The sequence below is a fragment of the Numenius arquata genome, chromosome Z (genome assembly GCF_964106895.1).
Source record: "Numenius arquata chromosome Z, bNumArq3.hap1.1, whole genome shotgun sequence".
Classification (NCBI taxonomy): Eukaryota; Metazoa; Chordata; class Aves; order Charadriiformes; family Scolopacidae; genus Numenius; species Numenius arquata.
This window is the reverse complement of record NC_133616.1, coordinates 18079501-18100117: the sequence shown is the minus strand read 5'-3', so window position 1 is coordinate 18100117 and position 20617 is coordinate 18079501.

Sequence of the window (20617 nt, the reverse complement as noted above, 5' to 3'; positions counted from 1 at the left end):
CTGCAATAAAATGCATTAGAGACATGAGAGTAATGCATCTGTTTCAAAGGAAGAATATCTCACGTCATTTATATACATATAGAGTGAACAAAACCATCCATAAGCAAAGGTTATTATCAGCAACTGGATGATACACTAATCAAAACATCTACACAAGCACAATAGCAGCATAAAAGTTTAAAAACCAGTAGCCAAGTGGGATGCTAGGCAACAGCATTATGGTCACTAAACAAGGAAATCCTATTTGGCTGCCAGGCACTTCCTTGGGTGCTTCGGTTGTTACTTTGAGTCAGGGAAGAAGAAATCTTTCACTAGCTAATGCAACACCTGTTACAGTGCCAGGTACAGCTCCAGATTACAACCACATCTTTCTACCAGCTTTAATAGCAAGAAAAGTAGAAAAAGGAATAAAGCAGACTCTCAGGAAAATGAATTACAGCATTTTAACCAGACTAATAAGAACAGGACAGAATGGCAATAAGAGTAAATGATTTTTGCTAAACATAAGACTGTCCACAATCATATTTTTTCATTATAATCTTTGGAGAGAGAAAAAACAAAAAGTTTTCATCACAAAAAAAAAAAAAATCAACACCAATTATAGCATAACTTAGTGCCTTTGACCTTATTAGAAACTTTGTGTGTTTATCTATAGTCTCCTGCTTTGCAGGGACCTTTCTGAATATCAGAAAGTTCCTATCCCTGTTCCAGTTAAAATGGTAAATTCCTTTGCAAAGGCTGTATCAAAATACCTTGATTTCCATTTTAGTTCACTTGTCAAAAGCAAAGAGAGTGTTGCCATTCTTGTACTCAAAGGATGTGAGGTGACACATCTGACAGGCAGAAATAGATTGGCGGTAAGTCCATTAATATATCTAAAATCATTTTGTAAGTGATCATTTTTAATATACACGAGGGAGTTACACCTACACATCCAGGGAAGAATATACTCACTTTGAATGTGGCTCATGTCCCCCTCCATTGCATATAATTAAGTCCTTTCTGGTTTAAATAATTTCTCCTCCAACCATTTCTCCATGCCTGAGATATTTTAAAGCTCAGTCCAGAACAGACTTTTGAACAATACCACTTGTGCTTGGAGGAAAATTATGTTTAAAACTGACGAAATCTCTGACACTGAACTCTTCAGTAGTACAGCCTAGGAGTTTATTCTCTGGCCCAAAAGTGAAAAATTCGCAACAAAAATCTTGATTTCTCCAGTAGAGAAAATCCTGTTCCCAGTTTGTGCCTCATCTGATGTATAACTTTAAGCAAGTCACTTTGCCCTCTTTCTGTTCTGTTTAAACTGTAAGCTTTTGGGGAAAGAGATTGTCTCTGACTGTGATTTTTACAAAGGCATACCCAACAGTGCTGCAATTGCAACTGCAGTTTAGCTCAACATAATGCTGTAAAAACAATAATCGACAACAATATCCCAAATAAAAAATAATCTGAGTAAACCTTGATCCCAAAAGGAAGAAAATCACCTACCTTTAGAGGCCTGTAGATTTGCAGTGGCGGTGAACACATACAAACACCTTCTGTCTCATGGTAATAAGAGAAAAGAGAGAGATGGAATTTGTCTCCATCCGTTTAACAGATACGAACAGCAACCTGGCCTCACACAAAATTGCTGTGCCTCTATATAGGACAGCTCTCTTTGTTACATAAAATACTATAGCTAAGAATTCATTAATCTTCTATATTTTGCATTTTAAATGGGCTTTGTATTGATTTTTATTACTGTTGGAAAAGACCCATTTATAGAGCAGCAGGTTAAGGAAAGAAGAATGTGGTGTGAATGGGACTATTTAATGGGGGAAAATATCCTGATCTGTCCTTTGCCATTCCTAGTAAAAATGACAGCATTGTCTCCCTGGAAGTTCTTGCCCAGTTCTTTTATGAAACTGTTTGTGCTAACTTCTGTTGTTGACCTTGGAAATTTACTACATGCATTAACGGGTCCTCATGCAAAGAAATTACTCCCAAAGGCTTTACCTGCTGAATCTTCCATGCCTTATCTTTGTTGCCCTTTTATTTCCTTTTCTCCTGTCCAAATGGCTTTGATGTCCCCTTGTTAACCTTTTCTTTCAATATAAATTCTGCTACACATTAAATATAGGTTAAAAAAAATTTAATGTAGTAGTGCCAATTACTGAGAAAAAAAGGAAATTCTGGAATTTTCTGTCTGTAAAACCTTTGGTTAACCTCTTAGTATACATGCATTATAGCGCAGTCCTTACTTTCATTATCACATTCTAATTTTTCCTTAAGAAATGTGAGACCATTTACTGTGCAACACTGACAATCCTCAGTAAATGAAAACCTGCTCAGTAGTTTGTTTTATCCTCGTTGCTTATGTATGATCCTAAGAAATACTTCCAGTGTTCAAATTCTGCTTTTAAGATAGACTTTTTAAAACTGAAAATTATTGAGGTTAGAAAGGATTTCTGGAGGTCATCTGGTCCAGCAGCCCTGCTAGAGAAGGTCACCTAGAGCTAGTTGCCCAGGAATGTGTTCAGATGGCTTTTGAATATCTCCATGGATGAAGACCCCACAGCCTCCCTGGGCAACGTGTTCCCATGCTCAGCCACCCTCCCAGGAAAAAGTGTTTCCTGATGTTCAGTGGGAACCTCCTGTGTTTCAGTCTGTGCTCCATCCTCTTTGCACCCTCCCTTCAGATGTTTATATACATTGATGAGACCTGCCCTGAGCCTCCTCTTCTTTGGCCTGAACAGTCATAGAGTCATCATAGAATCATAGAATGGTTTGGGTTGGAAGGGACCTTAAAGATCATCTAGTTCCAACCCCTCTGCCATGGGCAGGGACACCTCCCACTAGACCAGGTTGCTCAAAGTCCCATCCAGACTGGCCTTGAATATTCCCAGGGAAGGGGCACCCACAACTGCTCTGGGAAACCTGTTCCAGTGCCTCACCACCCTCACAGCAAAGCATTTCTTCCTGATATCTAACCCACATCTCCCTTCTTTCAGCTTAAAATCATCACCCCTCATCCTATCACTCCACTACCTCATAAAAAGTCCCTCCCTGTCTCCCCTATAGGCCCCCTTTAGGTACTGGAAGGCTGCTATAAGGTATCCCCGGAGCCTTCTCTTCTCCAGGCTGAACAACCCCGACTCTCTAGTCCCACCTATCTCAGCTTTTCCTCACAGGAAAAATGCTCCAGTCCCACATCATGTTTGTGGCCCTTTGCTGGCCTCTCTCCAGCATGTCCTGGCCTCTCATGCTGAGCTCAGAACTTGATACACCAAACTTCATTACACTTGCAGTATAAGAGTCTTCACAGAGGCAATGGAAAAAGGTATGCAACATTTTTTTAGGGTGTATGAACAGCTGCTTTAAATTCAGTTCTAGCTAATAGGCCAGACCTGGATGAGGGTTTAAAGACAGAAGGCAATTTGGACGAAAGTAAGTAATAAAGTTCATAACTCAAAAACAAAAACAAACCACAAAAAACCCCAAGTTAAAAGCAATAGAATAGGAAAACTAACTTCAGCAAATATAGTTATTCAATAGATAAGATATCATGGAAATTGGGTTTTATAACACTGAATCTTATTGAAAAAAAAAAAGAGTATTAAAAATTAGGTAAGAGGAAATTGTTTTCACATACAAGAAAGATAAGAAGTGTGGTAAAAAAAAATCATTGTGGTTATATCAACAGAATCTAAAAATCAAAATGGAGCAGTCACAATCACAGAAAATAAAACATAGAGCCAGAGTAATTATTAAGGAATGGTTCACAGAAAATGTTTATAAAACCAGAATGATTAAGAAGCAAGAGGGATTGCAAGTGACAAAGAACAAAAATGGTAGGGAGAAAAGATTATAGAAACACGACGGTGAAAGAAGATTCTGAAGAAAATTTAGATGTATTTATATCTCACGTGATACTTTATTGAGAAAGTGTCTAAATACGATACTTTGACTCCCACTGGATATCTATTAATAAACATCAGATTAAATAGATATGGCTAAAGTATGTTATATATTTAATGTCTAATGTGACCTCTACATGAGTGCACTTTACATGAAGGAGCAGTAGGAAAAAAAGAAAGAAAAAAAACGCCAGTGTTTTCTCTAGGTATAATCAGTCAGTAAGGTCAAATAAAGTTTACTCTGGAATTTGTAAACAAGTAACCAGCATTATCCCAATGTTATTAATTACTGTCTTCTAGGATGCCAGATTTTATTTCAAAGAACAGAGAAGGAACCTGTCAAAATAATGGTCCGAGAGAGGCCATGTTGAGGTCTGCATGGCCAAATAGCTGAGTCTAATCATTACTTTCATTAACAATTTAAAAGATGGGGAAAAAAAAGAACAGAGAGAGATAGGCAGTTTACTGAACACAATATTGGAATTCAGAAAATCTCAGCTGAGTGGAGAAATGTAAAAAATATACAAGATAAGACAAAGTCTAGATACTACAGTTGGAAAGTCAAATGCACACACAAAAACTGAGTAGAAACCACTCTTCAGCACTATCTGAGAAAAGGATCCAAAGGCAATAGGAGATCAAAAGCCCCATGTTGGCTCATACTGGGATGGCCATTTTAAAAAAAAATAATAATTTTATGTATTCTTAGCACAATCATTAAAGAGGTGGTTAGTTATTCTTAGTGCTGCTAAATCATCTTTTATAGTACCTTGTCCATTTTTAGTAACAACATTTTTAAAAGGTTGTATATGAAAAGGGGTACAGAAAACCATGGTAATGATAAAACATCAGAATGATGAATGATAAAACATTGCAGAATTCTGAGGAGGAAGACTGGAAGATTAATTCATTAATGCCATTTTCTCATTTCTTTTGCTAGGGCTATATTAAATGAAAATAACTGTAGTCCTTCTATAAATCGTTACAGTCTTAGCCTGCTCTAGGCATTTAGGGAAATGAGGAAAAGGCTGGCATCTACAGAAAATGGTTGATACTAAAAAAAAATATGTTTTACACAGGATCAAGAATTCAACCTCAAAGGCTGCATTTTTAGGAAAGTGATGAGAAAACAGGGAGTTTTAATGGAAACTGTTCTACAGCTCTAAGTATAGCAGATGTTACTAGATAGCTGCCAAAATAAAGTATTTGTAAAGCCAAAATATGTATCTCAGAATGCAATTTGTGTTTTTAACTGTCCTTAAACTTTCTTACAAAGAATTTTAATAATCTTATTCAATGTTTCTAAACCAGACAGCACAATTTACAAAGGTATATTCCCCTTCAGTCTTTAAGTGTCCACATTTTCTTTGTAATTTATTTAATCTACCACTTAAAGTAGCTCATAATCCTTTAAGTCTATCAAATTTGAAAAGGTCCGTCTGAAAATAATCTGATCTTTCTCTCAAACTCTGTTTCATAGCAAATTTCATCAGTGTACAATGCATTCTTTCTCACAATTCCTGTAGATAAAAAACCAAAATACTCTGAATTGCAAGACACTAAATTTTGCTTCATTTTCAATTGAATGAAATTCCACTTCCATCCAGAACCAAACATCTCTTTTAACCTATCAAAGTAGCTCTCCTTTCAGGCTTTGTTAATGCCTATCATAGATTATGCTTTTATTTGACAGTAAAACAAAATTTTCCTTCTTCTTTAAACTGCTTCTTTATCGCTTAGCTATATATTATTGAGAAAAAACTTTTTGTGGTTTCACAAAGATCGTCCTTAACCAAGCTCAACCTTTCAAGTAATATTCTGTTCTACTGATAACTGGCAAGCCTGAAAAAGCCAAAATTGCCAATTTCTCTCGGCTTTCACCCAAAACAGAATTGCAGATGGTTCAAACAGAGAGGACCAGCCCAGAGCCTGCACCCCACACGTACAGCCGCTCAGAGCGACACTGGTTGGATCATTCTTCCTTTGAAAATACAGTGCCATAGAAACAGAAATGCTACACAAAATTCAGCTGGCTTCCCTCGGATGTTCTGAGAAATTAAGAGAAAAAATAGAAAGCAACTACTACCCACTGTGATGAAAAAATCCATTTTGACATTTTAGGAATGAAATGTTTTTAACTGTTTCTTTGAATCAAATATCAAGGCGGGGGGGGGCGGGCTAATTTTAAGAGAAGGTGTGAAGTGAAATTGCTGTTACATGCTATAAGTTATTGACATTAAGAATAGCCAATAATTTACTGAAAAATATTAAAACCAGCCATTTTGACTTTGTAGCCATGAAATGTGTCAGTCACTCTCAAAACATTTTTTGCAAGATTTTCCCTCATGGAAAAATGCAAAATGTTCTGGTTGCGTATTTCTGAAACAAAGCAGCTTTTGGACATTTCTAAATCCCAAGTGAAATAGAAAGACTTAGAAATATTACAAAAATTAGTTGAGAGCAAAAAACCTTTGAAAGTGAAGACGTAAACAGCTTGTTTGCCAGTGACTGTCATCACAGTAGTATTAGAATATCTTCATTCATAAAGGCGAGCACTCCTTTGAATTAAAACAAGCAAAGAATTGTTGAAAAACAAGTAACACATAATTGAGATGTCAAAACCGTATGTGATTTGTACACAGTCTCATAGGGAATTTGTGGCAGATCTGAAATCCTTTATCCAGTTACACATTTCACCTGACTTATTAATTAGTATTAATTGCTCTTCTGAGACTCCTATATCTATTCTAAATAGTATAAATATTATCATTATTTTGTTATCTTAACTCTGAAGGAGTATAATAAACTATATATTATTCTCTTCTTTTGGAGATTATATTAACTCAACCAAACAGTAGAAATTTGTGATTAAGGCTGGCAGGGAGTAAATGTAAACAGTGCAAGCTCAATTCAAATAACTTCTAAACAAAGAAACTTCTAAATAGAAAAAAATAATCACTTTATTTCATAAATAAATAAATTTTCAAGCATTACCTGAAAAATAGCTACTAAGCAGCCTGATCCAAGGACCAATTTAAATAAATCTATTCATTTCAATAGAGTTTGAATCCATTAGGAAATCGGGAGTGGAGGGAAGGAAGATTTCTCTCTCTAGTGATATCAGCCTTCAGATCAGGGAAGTCACCTAACCATGGGAAATTTTGCAATTGACTTTCTGTGCACTAAGGACTTCACATATGTTGAGTATCATCTTGGATTGTCAGCTGCTGTAAAGCATTGGAGTTGCCAGCTGAGTATATAACCCGTTATATGTTATAGTCTGACAGTCTTTCTAGTATAAAAACATGAAATCCCTTCCAAGCCATCCCATGGTTCTATGACACACAAATACTATCAAGGTAGCATTTTTAATATGTTGGATTTCAATAATTATTGAGGCTTAGTATGCAAAACTTTAGTGTATGCATAAACCAATGTAATATATTTATGTACATATCATTATATGTAAAATGCAGAAAGGGAAAGCCTTTCACTTTTCTTTTTTACAGTCTTTCAAGGTTTACACCCAAAACAGTTTTGGTTTTGAACATTTTAAAAGCTTTTGAAAAACAAGTATTTTCACAATCTGTATGAACTAGAGCCCAATTAATCAACAATTTTGAGATTTTCACATAGAAAATTCATACTAAATGGCTGTAAGTGCTCAGTTGCATAACTGAATTTCCTTAAACGTAACCTTCTCAGGAGGAAGCTTCTCCTTTGCAAGAAGACAGGACTACAGCCTCCTTCTCCCCCAGAAGAGTACCCTTTTCTTTTAGTGCTGCAACACTTCAGCAAAGAGATAATATTGTATATATCTGAGTTTGGTTACAGCTCCAGACCTGTAAGATTTATTTTAAATAAGTTAAACATCTTGATAAGCATTGAGCTACAAATCTTCCATTAAAACACATCCACTAAAATGGTCTGAAAATCTCAATCGTAATTCTGTAGACTTTACTTTCTCGTTTTACCTGTATTCTGTCTGGGTTCTAAAACGGTGTTAGATGAACAAAGAGCAAACCCTCTCCTCAGAGTCTTCGTGCCAAAAATGGGACATAGGCAGAATCTTGTTACGTGAATCTAACTTTACAATGTAAAACAAGCCCCTTAAATACATACAAGTGCAAAGGCACTCCAGGTTGTCATGGACCAGCATTTTGACAATAGTTTCTCAGACAGCAGCATCTCTGTCCCTATGCACACCCAGGCATCCCCCAGACCTGCCAAAACAAAGCAGGCTGAAGGGATCAAACCCCAGAAGATGTTTCCAGAGCTGTGTTGGACAACTCATGCTACTACTACTTGGAAATATCACAGAATCACAGTATTGTAGGGGTTGAAAGGGACTTTTGAAGGTCACCTAGTCCAGCTGCCCTGCCAAAGCAGGTTCACCTAGAGCAGGCTGGACAGGAACGCACCCAGGTGGGTTTTGAGTATCTCCAGAGAAGATGACTCCATACCTTCTCTGAGTAGCCTGTTCCAGTGCTCTTAAAGTAAAGAAGTTTTTCCTCATGTTGAGATGGAATTTCCTTGTTCCAGTTTGTGCTTGTTGCCCCTTGTCCTGTTGGCAGACACCACTGAATAGTCTGGCCCCATCCTCTTGACATCCGCCCTTTAGATATTTATAAGCATTGATGAGATCCCCTCTCAGACTTCTCTTCTCCAGGATAAAAAGACAGGTGTCTCAGCTTTTCCTCATAAGAGAGTTGCTCCATTCCCTTGAACACCTGTGAGAAGCCCTGAGTAACGCAGTCTGACCCACTAGCTGCCCCTGCTTTGAGAAGGATGCTATTCTACAGACCTCCTGAGGTCCCTTCCAGCCCCAAATCCAACCTCAGCTCTCCTGTGATCCAAAGTCCTTACGCCACATGGAAAAGGGAAAATTACCATTTTTAATTGTTGCAACAAATTTTAATGAAATCTTTGCATTTTTTTAATGTCTGGCAATTATCTAGATCAAAATGTGTTGATACTTCCAAATAACATTATTAGACATTTTCTAATGTGGAAAATTTCAAATTTTTCGTCCTAGATGAAAAGTAAGAAGTTAAATGTCAAATTTTTCTTGAGGTGGGATTTGTGAATTTCAAGTAACTCTGTTACCTCATAGCCATGTATAAAAAATTTGAAATACAGAAATCCGTTTCATCTTTCTTGGCTCGGTTATGTTGTAAAGCACTGTCACTACTCACTAGCAGTATTCTTTTTAAGTTGTGAAAAAAAAACCAAACAGTTTTGAATATTCATTCTTAATTATACTTTCTGATTTGAAGACAAAAATTAATTTATTTTCTTAGCCATTTATGTTCTGCAGTAGGTAAAATTTTTCATGACATTTGTTTACAATCTAGAGTCTGTAAATTCAGAGTCTGACTTTAGCATTGCTTGGATTCTGTAGATACAAACCAGTTATGTCAGTCTTTAATTTCTAAATGTTTCTTGAAAAATTGATACAACTCCATTGTTGTCAGGTTAAGATAGATATGTATTTAAAATATGTGTGGATAGGAAGATATGTTTTGATAGGAAGAAATACATTATTGTAGTCAATGAGTAAATCCTGTGAACTGATTATATTATTCAAGGGATAAATTACTGTGTAAACTTGTTTTCAAGTAAGGTTCATTTTTGAAACTGGATTAACGAATTCCATGTGACAAAATCCTGGATCTGTATTTCACCATTCAGAAGCAGGAAGCTTTAGAGTTAAAATTTCTCACATCAATGTATTCTATATGGATAATAATGGGTTGTAAATTCTCATAAACCCAAAGTTAGAGTAAAATATGTATTTTGCTCTACTTATAGTAAAATCCTTACTGAATGTTTAATTTCTATATGCTTATGGTTAATTAGGTGGGCTCTTCTGCAAGTGAGCTTGGAAATAGGAATATATATATGTATACTTCTTCTCTGTTAAATCACTCATTTGTGTTGTGGATACCAGTATACATTCTAAATTACTAAGAACGATCTGCTTTAAGTTATATTACCAAAGTATATGTGTGATTCTCAGCGATTTGTAGAGACTTATCACTGTATCATAAGAGAAGGTAAGAGTTAAAAATGTCTGTAAACTGACATAAAGATGCCTAATACATAATTATACTGGACAAGCCAACGGAGAGGAGGGCACAACTGAGAAGGGGAAGTAAATGAACTCCTCCTTCCCCATATCCTGCAATGTCTCAGGGTCACAAAGAATGGAGAAGCAAATCTTTATGGGAAATGGAAACTAGAAGCTGAAACTCCAAACTTAGGTAAGGATAAACAATTAAACAGATGATTCAAAAGGAGTTGTCACCCAGATTTGTACTTCTCAGCTTGGCTTCTTTCGGTATTGCAGACATCCACTGATGGCAAGAGCTAATGTCTCAGAGATGTGATGTTCAGGGGTGCCTTTGCTCTCCTACCACTGGAGAAGTTGCTGGGAAAGCAGTGGATATAAATGTGTGGGCAGCAAATGGTTGAGAAATGTGTTGTAGGGCCAAAATTCACCTGTTGAAGATGTCTGTTGTGAGTGAGTAGTGCCATGTTTTTTTCTTTCTTTTGCCTGGAGGAAAAAAAAAAAAAAGTGTGTATCTCAGAACAATTTGCTTCCCATGCTGGAGTTTATGTGAGGAAGTGTTTTGTTATGTCCTGGCTTCAGAAAAGTTAGCAATATAAATCTCTCAGACTTCAGTAATCATGGTTAAAATGCACACACACAAGTTTAGACAGATTCCTGAGTTTTGTTGTCCTTTGCTGGCACAGAGGATTTGCCACTCATTTTTACAACCGTGCATTTCTCAGTTCTCTTCTTCACAATGTTCCCGAGTCTCAAGACCTTTATATATACTTAATTTGAATTGTCAGACAGCCTCAGGGTAAGAAATAATCCCTAATCCCTAAAAAAAAAAGCCATAGGTGAGATGATTATCTCATTAAATTTATCCCAGTGTGTATAAATACCTTATATAAATGGCCCCTATTTTACAGAAATAGCCTTTCAACCACAGAGTGTATATGGGAAGTCATGCAGTAATTGTACTCATTGTGCATTTTGGAGAGGAAGAAGAGATGTACTTTTAGAATTAAAAGGAGTTTCCTGCATTGCAAACTTTGTGCTAAGCACCTACACAGCTCTGGTGATTTCATAGGGTAGAGGCAACATTGCAAGACATGGGTCTAGGTCTCAAGTTTGACACTAGAGGGAGAAAGCAGTCTCATAATAATATAACAGGTTACTTCCTCTCATTCTCAAGAATTAACCAAGACTCTTTGAAGACTTTTTTTTTTTTCCAAAAGGACTTGTTCATTTCATTTTCCCTCACCCATTCCCATGCAGATCAGAAAGCGTACTGTTCAGCTGAGCTGATCTGGACAAGTGATATTCATGTTCAAATTAGACAGGATGCTCAGCCACATCTCTTCTCAATAGGTACAAGAATGGAAAACTCTTCCAACGGAGGGCTGCTTTCTATTTGAAGTAGTAATAAAAGTAATGTAGCATTAACCAGAGCAGAGCTGCTGCAAATGGAAGGAGTTAGTTTTCTAAGTTGGTATACAAGCATAACTGAGAAGAGCTCGGAGTCTTAGGATAGGAATAATGGCTATAAGATAACGGAGAAAGTGGCAGACATTAAAAAATCACTGAAATCTGCTTCTAGCTTTGGATTGAACTGGAGACAAATCTTCTGCCAATGAAAACTGTTACCAGTAGTAGTAGTCTACACAAAACGCTTGGCTGCTAGCCAACAGCAGTTTCACTGTGCCAGATTCCTGTGACGGAGGCAGTGTGGACCCGTTACTTTCATGTACCTAGAGTACAAAGAAATAAAAGCTCTTGTTGTTGTTGTTGTTGTTAAAGTGAAGCTGGCAAATATTTTTATTTTCTGCAACTAGTCTTGGCAGGGCCTAAAAACCAGCTGTGCACAGTGAAGCACCTGTACAATGGAAAAGCAAGCAATAACAGAAAACTAGCAATAACTGAATGAAGGCACGCTCTTTTTTTTGCCATGTTCAGTATCAATTTGTGAAACATTTAACATTTTCTTAAGGCAAGGCTTCCTTGACAGTCCAAGAACCAGCTGAGTACAGGAGCCTACCTCCGCGTTTTAATGAAATGAAACAGGACAAAGAAACAGTACGAAAACTTGGAGTCTTTTTTTTCTACCTTGTGTAATGACAGTTGGGCAAATATTTTTATATTCAGTGGTGAAAGTCACACAGGAAACTGCATTGCACTACATGCAATACAGGATTACAGGGTTTACACTTCTCTCATCAATAAAACAGTTCTTTTACAGCAGGTGCCACAAGGCTTCTAGGGAAATTGGAACAGAAATGAAAGTCCTGCCCTTGCTTCCCAAGTATTCTGCATTCCCATGCCAGAAACTTGGGTACATTTCTAAAAATCTAACTAGTCAATCTCCTCTGGATTTATGGACCCTTTGATCCAGAAATCAACAACAAAAAATATAATTTTGAAATTTCCAGTATTTTTTAACTTTATTTTCCTTAAAACAGACAAGGCTAGAGACCCAGGAGTACAAATTAACATGCTAAAAACTTGAAGTAAATAGTTGTATCTCAGAAAACAATCACAAGTCCCTAGATCAGTTTGATTAAACGATAAAATGTTATCAACGTGCATATGAGGGATGGTGGGTTTTTTTCTTTTATGAGACTGCTCCACTAAACACCAGTTGCAGCAGCCCCTTATGACCACATCACTCATACACGTGTTTTTGCAAGACTGTAATTGGCAGGCATACATCATTCAGCACATAAATACCAGGCAACAGGGACTGTTTTATTGTTTGGCTGATGCAAAGTACAGCTGCACAAGGTTGACAAATCCAGCATTTCTTTGTGACAGTTCATTATGTAGATGCTTAATATTAGGGCTAATCCTGAAGCACATATTCAGGCAAAACTCCTACTGCACATGTGCCAAATCTGTAAACAATCCAGGTTCAAACCAGTAAATGCTAAGGTCTGAGCAAGCTGTTTGAGGACCACAGGCGAAGCAGAGCTAAATACTCTGAACTGCTGCAGTCACCTACTTGATAGACTTTCTACTGTCAGCATCATGAAAACCAACAAAAATAGGATTAAAAAAAAGCCTTTTGTCTTTGCAACTTCAAGTTCCTACGAGTGCCTGTCCAGGCTCTACGACCTCTGAGTGACACCCAAACAGGCTACAAACTGATAGGTCAGCTGCAGTTAGTCACAGTCCTTCCTGACGAAATTACTTGAAAATAAATTATTTTGGAGTTGAATTAATTCACAGGACCCTGCTGAAAGAAATTAGAAGTTGGAGAGTGGGATTGGTCTGCTGGATAAACACATAGTTCTAACTGGAAGAACACTTACTACAGTTAGTGCAAAAGAATGGTAACACTTAGTAGAAATTGAATAAAGATTTCATGAAGATAAAGGATGCTTATTAGAGATTCCAGGTTTACAGAATAACACCCACAGGAAATAAACTTTTCTTCTGTATTTCTTTATTAATAAATAGTTTTAAATAACTAAATAATAAATAATAAAATTTTAAATAACTTTACCATCAGATCATTATATGCACATTCATTCAATTTATTGTGATTTATAGTTATAGGACATATTTCTTTTTGGGCTACATATATATGAGAATGGATCCAAAATAATTTTGAAGGGAATGGGAAAGAACAACATCAGCCATTAAACAGAAACCTCCACAGTACATTCAGCCTTGAGACTGATAGATACTTAGGTCAGAATTGTTCATAACACATCCCTGAAAATCCATTCCAGCACCCTAAAATAAAAATTAAGACCAACAGAACAAGAGTTTTTTCCATTCAGCAAGCATTTTATCCATCCTAAACCACAGAAAACAGCATCTGTAGTACTCCACAGTATGCGAATTTCTCAAAATATCCAATATTATGTGGGAACAATTTTACAACTAGATTGTTCATAAGATTATATGGTACTTCATCTTTATAGAGCACATCAAACAGTGAGAATCACTCTTCTAATAGCATGTAATCATTTCTTTCTCTGCAAATTTGTCATGAATAATCTTATTTGACCCTACAAACTCTTTTTTTTGCCATGATTCCAGTAAAGTATTTCTATCCAATGCCCGCATTTTCATCTTCCCTATAGAAACTCCAGTTTACTGGAAGACCAAATGAACTTGATCTGGTTGTTTCCTGTAAAATGCAAGCTTTTTCCTCCTTTTCTCTCCTTTTCCTGCTCACAGTAACACCATTCTGCTTATCACAACAACAGCCTTTTAAATTTCTTCCTGGAATTTCTCACATTCTTATTTTATTCAGCATTTCTTGTATGATAGCTATATGAGGAACTTCTTTATGATAACATTCCTTGGATGAAACTGAATTTGATTTAAATTTTCTATTCTGTTAAAGACAAATACTAAACAGTATTAGACTCAATTTAGTGTTCACTCAAAAGGTTTAAAATTCTGTAGACTAGTCTGATTCCACAGGAAAGAAGTTTATTCTTAGAAGAATTAAAAAAAAAAAGGCCAGAACGAAGGCTATGTAACGTAGAAAACCTCATTTATCCTTCTAAAACAGGACATACATAAGACTGAAGTTTAATTCTCATACTCCTTTTCTTTACACATACATATTTTACCCAGAATTATTTTTTTTCTCTCTAATGCCCTCTTATTTCACTAAACTCTTTATAGCACTGTCACTTATGCTGTTTCTCAGCCAACGTCTTTCATTAAACTCTACAGCTGATGCATAACACTGTTAAAATTAATTTGTAACAATGCAATAACTTTGACTGCATAGCCTGTTTCTACTAGAACCAGTTTAGATGGAGTCAGAAAGACAAAGAACACAGGAAAACTTTAAGATAGTAAAAGCCTTATTAAACATCTTAGAATTTGGTGAAAGATTAAATGCGTTCTTTACATGACAATTTTTCCATAACTTAATAACAATGCAAGTGATTTTCATATTTTTTAAGTATTTATACTTGTTTCTGCAGATTATAGCTGTGCAAAATCACAAATGCCTGTAACGAAGAGGTCTTTTACTGCTAAAAGGTAGATTTTGTTATGCATGAGGCAGACTGAAAATGTTTTCTGCTCTAAGAAAGTTTCAAGATTTTTATCATGTTTACTTCAAGAATGACAGAATAGGAAGAATAAACACTAACCTATCAAAAGATAAATTGCAAAGAGTTAGAAAGTGATCTGAATAGGTGCAAACGCTCAAAGTTGATTAACTGGCAGTTGGGCATTGCTCTAACTGACTTGCAAAGGTTCAAGTTATATCTGACATACTGAATGAAGGTAATGATATATGCTTCATTCACCAAAGAAACAAATGTTTTGTTTCCCTGCTCTGATTCCGTACTTTGCAGATACCTACAGTGGTATAATATGCACTAGTACTATTGTAAAACAAGAGTTTATTACATGGCTAAGTAAGTTGATCTTTGTAAAAGTGCACAAGCACATTGAAATAAAATAAAAACTACTTAATCCAATCTTCTCTCATACAATTTCTTTCAAGGAGAACAGACACAGCCTGTTAAAATAACAAAGAATGTAGAGTTTCCATTCACATTCACAAAGTGTCCTCATTCAAACCCCTGCTCTAAAGCTACCTTTCCTCTCCTCTCGACTTTCTTTGCGGTGGAGAAATGTGATTCCATGGAACCGACAGTGATTTTGTTTTATGTTAACTAGCAGAGCTTTTCAAGCCTTGCAGACCTGGTGACACTTAAATGGCCCACACTTTGGATTGTCTTGTTGTGTGGAAAAGGTAGATAAGGGGAGGAGGAGAAACATAAAACAGGTGGGCAAGGGCAAAGTGGCATTCACAAGCATTTCTTAGATCTCAGCCAGCTTGAGGATCATTTCTGCTATAAAACAATTGCTGTATTGAAATGACTTCACACAAGGTGTTATATTACTTATGAAGTCCTGAGAATTCTGTAAAATCTGGCAAGCACATCACATGGAAAAAGGTAAGATCTTCTGAACTTTTAGCCAGGAAATCAACAGAAACTAGTATAGTTTAATGGTAATTAGTCTAATATGTGCAGCTTGTAGAACTGCTGCCAATAATACCATGTAGTAACTGTTGCAAAATGCCAACTTCTCTGGCTGCGTTAGGGACTAGGTGGAAGCTTTTAGAACTGTACTTGGCTTGATATGTAGGTCACTCCTGAAATAGCTTTATAAATCGATTTTACAACATATGGTCTACAAGAGTCTTGGTGGGAAATCCTGAACAATGCTCATTTTCTATTTATATTTGGATTTGCACCAACATTTTTCCCACTGGCATTTTGAAAGTCCGTAAGAAAATTACATGCTTTCCTTCCAATATCAGCGTGGTGCTTTGATGCTGGCTTATTGATACAACCGGATCAGAAAAGTAAGTTTACGATCTAAATGAAAATAAAGTTTGGATAACGACTATACTCAGTAGCAATTTGTCTTATTACAATAAAAGCATATCCAAATAATTTGACTGAAAAGTTTATTTCAATTGCTTAAGTTAGTATTTTTAAGTTTGGATATGTTACTAAAAGATAAAGACTTTGTTACTGTCTGTCCTTCTCTGGCTGTATTTTTAAAGACAGGCTTGACTTTTCAACCCTAGTCCCTATTCCACCTTCTCGCTGCTAGTCTCTCCCTGCCACATATACACATGCAGTGTTAAAAGGAAAGTCTTTGCACCAAAGTTCAAGAAGGGGCCATGGAACATGATCTAAGATGTGGGTTTATGAGAAAAGGGAGATAGGCAAGCTTGTCACGGTCTTTGGATGCTGCACTTCTGTGTGCCGAGCAGCGAACCTGCACACCTAGCCCCGGGTACAGGCTTCTGCCATGACTGAAAAGCTACTGAAAAGTGTCTACTTTTGTATGTACTGCAACAGGCTCAGTAAGTCTCAATATGCACAGTTGTTCTTCCAAAACTTAGCATCATAAGAGTGTTATGAGGAAAAATAAACTGAGGCATAAAAACCCACTGAGAAGTTCTTAGATACTGTCTCACTGAAGGTCGTGAAAATGGATAGATTTGCTCACAAACGTACCTTTCCGCAGTCCTTTCCTTACAGAGCTAGGTGGAAAGGAATACAAATACGTCTGCGGTTTTCTGCTTGCTGGCACCTGGCTATGCAGTCAACTGTGCTAGTAGTCATCAATTCTTGGGTTTAATGGCCCTGTTTCTATCACACACGTAACAATAACAGAGAATTTTGTATAACGGAAATTGTAAGCAAAAAAATGTATTACCCAATATATAATAATACTATAATTTGAAGAAAAAGAGAACTTCAGTAAAGTATATGCGGCTTGCATTGTACTTCATTGTTGCAACTGCAGTGACAGGGAGCTTCATTTTTAATTAATTAAATACACATATCACAAATGAAATTGTTACTTCGGTTTTAAAAATTCTTTACTCTCTGTCTTACCTAAGCAGGGAGGTTTTCATTACATGTAGATACTGTTGTTGGACAATACTTCAGACTTCAGTAAGAGGTAGTTTTAATGAGATACTGGAATGAAAAATTCTCATAGATTTATCTTCTAGTTTTTGTCAAATTATGCCAAAAAAATCTCTATAAATGAGAACGCTATGCCTTAGAACACTTCATACAGTAAGCTGGGTGTCAGACTATTACCATTATCGTTAGTAGTAATAGTAGTAGCGGTGGTAGAAATACTATTCAATGATTTATTTAATGATATTTTTAAAACAAAACTCAAAGTGGTCATACAGAATGGTGATACAGAGTCTCTTCTGACTTAAGGTTATTTCACAATATGCTCTAATCTTGCTAGATCTCACAAACAGCTATTTCATACAGATCACCTGAAAGAAAACTGCGCTGGCCAGGAGCTAGATACATGACCTACTAATTAGCAGGTCAGCTGCTAAAGCAAACTGTGTTTACGAAGACTGCCTAACAAATAGCATTCCTAATAACAAACCCTGACTCAGATATCACAAAGTACACTGCATAGTATGCCTCCAAGAATTTCCCGCTTAGTAATTTTCCTTACAGAAAAACGTTATTTATTTTTAAAGGTGTTTCAGATTCAGTTAATGGATTGAAAATAATCTCATCGATTTACTAGATTTGGGTTTAACACTCTGATTTGTGTGTAAACATAGGCAGGCAGGCGCACACATACAGAGACGTAACTACGCTTTATAGTCTATTAGACTTCATGAAACGGCTGGGAAAAAATATCACCCTGTATAATGAGGTGGTTAACAGGAACCGGGAGTTTAAGATATGTGGATAATGATGATTCTCCCAATGGAAGCGGTGAAACACAGACCCCCAAGACGGGGTCGGACACTTGGCCTTAAACTGTGAAGATGCACGCGGCAGCGGCGAGGAGGGAGGCCTGCAGCACAGAGATGGAGGGAAACTTTACAGCTGGTTTCTGGGCACGCTCAGGCGGCTCAAGAAAAGTGAGCCACTCCATGGCCTCCCTCCCCGGGACCGTAACCCTTGAGGGCTGGACGCCCCCGGGGGGAGGAGGCCTGTGGGGCCCCGGGGGGAGCCTGCGCACAGCTGTGCCCGCAGAAGCAGGCCGCGCTTGGCCTCGGCCGCCCCGCCTGTCGCGGCGATGAAGGGCACCGCAACCTGGCCCTCAGATATTTATGACCCGATTATCATTTATGAAGCGCACTTTTAGGAAAGCCAGCCATAAAGTTGCGCGCCTCTCTTTCACAGGGCTGCGGATTAGCTCTGAATGCGAGGAAGGGAGAGGGAGGTGTTTCTAGCGCTGCTTCTGGGACCGGCGTCAGCACTTCTGTCACCACCACCACCATGAGTAAGCAAAGATACAGGCCGCGCACACTAAAAAAATGGCTGTGCTCCAAGTAGCACATTTCTTTCAAACACACACTCGGGGCTGAGAATATTGAAAAACGGTTACAATGTCTGGTTAATGTTTTGATCACCTCATATGGTCCCATATATAGCTCCTTTCTTGTGTACATTGGTGGCAGCATAACAAAGGGGCTCAGAGATTCCAGAGTCATTCATATTCATTGTTTTTCCCATTGTCTAACTTCGATTATGCACAGTTTTCTTAAGAGAAACTGCTAAGCAGCAATCATTCAAGGGCAGGCAGACACAATGGGGCCACTTTTGCAAGCTTTTTGCTGGCAAAGTTCCTCTTGAAATCAGGTGAAGGAAGCAGTTGTTTTGTTTAAGAGCTGAAATCGGTTGATTTTGAGAAACCAGACATTTCGTCTGACAAAATGTCGGACGGGTTAACTTTGTTGACATTAGAGAGTTTTGTCCTATAAGACAGAGAATTTCATTCAAGTAATAAGTGCAAGACTGGGCTCAAGGATGTGTGAAAGCAGCAGATCCTTCTTCCGTGAGCTGTTGGTTGTAGCTGTTTCCATAGTTCTTAAACTTCAACGTTCCAAAAATAAAACAAAACAAATTAAAATAAATTAATATAAAATAAGTCTTACTTTCTCAAATATGCTTATGTAGAAATGGATTTTGAGGGAACAAAAATTATTGTATTCAAATAAATACATTATGTGCCATCTCTGTGCTCATATTCTCTGATGGCCTGGGAAGCGCCACACTGACAAATAAGAGGGGGAAGAATTATTTTATGGGCTGATGGTATGGTGGTTTCCATAAAAAAAAGAAATTTGGCACTTAACTGCTTTAATCATTCAGCAGTTATCCTAAGCATGACTCACTGTACTTCTGCGTGGTGGTAGCTGCAGCTGTGTTTGTGAAGGCCACTGGGAAACTAGGAAGACAGAAACCAAAACCAAAAACTGGACAAGCCTGCCAGTCGGCCATGCAGATACGCTAACGTTTTCACTGCTGAAATGAGGGGCAAGATGGGAGCAGAAATGAATGGCAGCAAGGACTGCCTAAGCTGACACTTTATAAAGTAAGTGCAAAGTAAGCCAACCACAATAAAGTAAGGGCAGCCAGAAGCTGCCCACATACCAGCTGTTTACGGCATCTCCGGGGGCTACAAGTGAGCTCTGTAGACCAACTGTGACCTCTGACACAGGAAAAAAAGCACCAGCCACTAGACTAAATGCTGATTTAAACACCTTTGATCTCAACCTGTTCATTTCCGTTAAGTTTTGTAAGAAATCAGTGACAGAAACTGTTACAGAGCCCAGAAGTCTCAATTCGTTGTCATCTGCTGCTGAGAGCCAAAGGAGTTTACAGAAGAGTGACTGTAAATAATTTTATATGCATGTACCCACAAACCCCACTTAATGTTAAATAATTAACTCTTTCCTTTAAAGAAGGAAAACCCAACACAATTTTGTTCTTCTTACTGTTCTTCTTAATTTACCGAAGAGAAATACATGCTAGCGGCATTATGCTCTTATTTTTGCAGGTTTTACTGTTCTAGAAAATAGATTTATAAAAGGAAGTGTCATGTTCTAGCATAGCCTTAACCTTAAACTTAGAGAAACTGGTCAATAGCCATAACATCTGTTAGGCAGTAAAGTGTTACATAAAAGGGAACCTTCTAGTCCACCTGAAATTTAATAGCATGTATTGATAGTTGTTGGGTTTTTCCTCCCCTTTCTAGTAAACATACAATACCAAGGTGCTTTGCTCAGGATGCTATGAGAGGGAGTAATTAGTTTTTAAAAGGGGTAGACAGAAAGAGAAAGAGACAGCAAAACCTTTTATATATTCCTCGCCCTGAGGCATCTCATCTTCCT